The sequence below is a fragment of the Rhinopithecus roxellana genome, chromosome 8 (genome assembly GCF_007565055.1).
Source record: "Rhinopithecus roxellana isolate Shanxi Qingling chromosome 8, ASM756505v1, whole genome shotgun sequence".
NCBI lineage: Eukaryota > Metazoa > Chordata > Mammalia > Primates > Cercopithecidae > Rhinopithecus > Rhinopithecus roxellana.
In genome coordinates, this window is record NC_044556.1 from 29,148,455 (window position 1) to 29,152,220 (window position 3,766).

Below are 3,766 nucleotides of genomic sequence, written 5' to 3' on the forward strand. Positions count from 1 at the left end.
CATATTAATCTTCATCATTCTTTATGCCTAAGTTTAAATGTCATTTCCACAGAGATACAGCCCTAATCCCTCAAGTGTACATGCCCCCTCCATGATTATGCTTTATCAAAATAGCCTGTCTGTTTAATTCATGTCATTTTACATAATATGTAATTATTTCATTTGTTTTTTTCTTTCCTACAAAAATTTAAGCCTCATAAGACAGAAACCATATTTTATTTTTTCTTTGCCATACATTTCTTTTGTTTAGCAAAGTATTAAAAATATTGGCTGATTATAAGCATAATTGGATGAAACAATGAATAATAGCTAATATTTATTGAGCATTTTCTATGTGCCAAAAACCATTGTATGCGCTTTACAGTGCACATATAGTGCATGTTTAATCTTTGTAATAATCTAGAGATAGAGATTATCAATAACCCCAGTTTACAGGTGAGAAACTGGAGGCACAGGTAAGCAGAACAACTTTCCCAAGGTTTTGTATCTAGAAAGACGCAGAGTTGCCTTCAGTGATGAACTCTTTCAATTCTTTCCATCTTTCCATACATTCTATAGTCTGATTCCATGTGATTGAATGGAAATTTCCAAGAAGGAAGAACTAAACAAGATAAAAAGGGAGGGAGGGAAGAGAGAAGAAAGAAGATGAATGTATCTTGTAATAAGTGCCTTGAAAAGGTTTACAAAGAGATGAGGTAGGGAATACATAGAAGAGACAACTTTAGATCAGGTGATCTGAGAAGTCCTCTTGGCAGAGGTCACATTTGAATTGAAATCTTGAGGATAAGAAGAATACAAATATTCAAAGATCTGAAGGGAAAGAATTTCATGTAGATAAGCTATCAAGAGAAGAAGACTTGAAATAGGAAAGAGACTGGTATTTTCCAGGAAGTGACTGAAAACAGTTTCTATGTCGGCCAGCATAGAGAATGACAATGGAACGCAAAGGGCATAGAAAGATAGGCAGGAGCCAACTTAGGCAGCACTTGTAATCAATGGTAAGGAATTTGGGGCATATTTTATAGTAGAAGGTAACCATGAAAAAAACAAGGGAGTGCAATAATTTCCAATTTACATTTTTTTCCCTTATGATCAACTTATATGGTATGTGAATAATGGATTGGAAAGGGTAACAAAAGAAGCAAGGATAGCTAAGAAACTGTCACATGAATAATAGTCAAACTCTTCATAGAAGCGGAGACTTGAATAATGGTTACCAGGGGCTGAGGGGAGGGAGAATTGAAAAGGTGTTGATCAAAGTGTACACAGTTTTACTTATGCAAGATGAAAAAAATCCTGGAATCTACTGGACAAAATAGTACATATAGTTAGTGATACTGTATTGAATACTTAATTTGTTAGGAGGGTAGATCTTAAGTTTTCTTAACAATAAGAGGGAGGGAGGAAACTTCAAGAGGTGATAATTAAGTTTACAGCATTATATGTGGTGATAGTTTTACAGGTGTATACCTATATTCATATACATTAACATGTATACATTAACTGTGTACAGCTATTTTGTAAGTCAGTCATCTCAACTTTAAAAAAGATACAATTGCATGGATTGAAACAAGTCAAAGGAAAAAATATATGAAGTTTATTAGACAAATTTAAACACACACATTGATCATCATTGAAGTTGCTAGGGTACTACCTCATTTTTTTTCTGAAATTCTTAAATTAAGGGGGAGAGAGAATAAAAAAAGGAAACATTTGTTTTCCCTTTCCTTGGTAAGATGTATTTCAGGGTAACGAGTAGTTGATGAGGGCAAGTTTCTATTTATACAATTTCAGCAAATAAACCAGTAGGAATGATAGAATTAATAAATCGCCATTTTGTGACCCGTAATGGATCCCTGCAATGATCACACAGAGCTGCTAAAACCAGGAGTGGAGATGTTAATGGAGAATTTTATAATGAAGAAATCAGGCTGACATACTTAGAACCCCATCAATTGAGCTAATCACTAAAACTGGGAAAGCCAATTACTATGTGTCTCAAAATATGATGATTGCAACACATATTAACACTATGAAGTATTCTTGCCTAAAATATTGAACCCGAATCTAGTTAGTCCTCTACATTTATATGAAATACAGGGAACAGAGGAATAAGTTAAACAACACCATGAGGAAGTAACCAGCCAAATCTATAATGTGAAAATTCTACAGAAAAACAGTGACTCCATTTGTCCAACAAATCAATGGCATATAAAATGTCTTGGTAATGGGAAGCAATTATTATAGAATAAAAGACCCTTATGAAACATAACATCTAAATGCAATATGAGAACCTATTTGAATGTGATTAAAACATACCATTTATAAAATCATATTTGAGACAATAAGAAATCCAAATATAGTAATAGACTGTATCAGTAATATTAAGAAAGGACTTCTTATAATTTTTAGCTATAAAAATGGCAGTGGGGTTGTTTGAAAATATGTTCTTATCAGAGATAAATAATGAAGTATTTTTTGGTGAAATGATATGATATATAAGATTTTCTCTAAAATAGTCTCCAGAAAAAAAAAAAAAGAGGAGTAAGAGAAGAAAGAAGACTCAAGTAATACTGATAACTAGTATAGTGGGATTATGTGTGTATGGGGTTCATTACATAGTAGTTTGTGAAAATTTCTCTAAGAAATTATTTTCAAAAGGCCATTTAATTCCTTTGAAGAGAAATAATAATGCCTTAGACATAGGTGGTCATGGTGGAAAAGGAGAGAAATATATAGATTAGAAGTGTATTTGAAAATTAATAGGAATTGTTAATGAATTGAAGGAGGAGGTAAAGGAAAAAGGAAGAATCCGTGGTGGCTTCTTGGGTTTTGATTTGAGCAACTGAGTAGAGAAGGTGCCAATTACTGGATCAGTTTAGACTGCAGAGGAACAGGTTTGGGGAAAGATTCAAAACCCAGTTTCATACATTGAGATTCTCATGTGTTTTCTATTAATGCTAAAACAAATTGCCACATACTTATGGCTCAAAGGAAGATGAATGTATTGTCTTGCAGTTCTGAATGTTAGAAGTCCAAAATCGATCCACTAAGCTAAAGTCAAAGTGTCAGCAGGGACAGTTCTTTCTGGAGGCTCAAAGAGAGAACTTTTTTCTCTTTTTTTTTTTGTCCCCTTTTCCCGCTTCTAGGGGTTGTCATCATTCTTTGGCTTGTGACCTTGTATTACATACTTTTTTCTCCCTCTACTTCCGTGGTCATGTCACCTTCCCTGACTTTACTCTTTTGTCTTCCTCTTTAAAAAAAAAATTATCTTTTTTTGTTTGGTTTATTTGAAGTTTCAGGGTACATGTGCAGAATGTGCAGGTTTGTCACACAGGTAAATGTGTGTCATGGTGATTTGCTGCACAGATCATCGCATCACCTAGGTATTAAACCCAGCATGCATTAGCTATTTTTCCTGATGTTCTCCCTTTCACCCCCTACCAACAGGCCCCAGTGTGTGTTGTTCCCTTCACTGTGTCTGTGTGTTCACAGTGTTCAGCTCCCACTTATAAGTGAGAACATGTAGTGTTTGGTTTCCTGTTCCTGCCTTAGTTTGCTGAGGGTAATGACTTCCAGATCCATCTATGTCCCTGCAAAGGACATGATCTCATTCCCTTTCATGGCTGCATAATATTCCATGATGCATACGTACTACATTTGCTTTTTCTTTTTTCTTTTCTTTTTTTTGAGATGGAGTCTCACTCTGTCGCCCAGGCTGGAGTGCAGTGGCAAGATCTTGGCTCACTGCAACCTCCACCTCCCG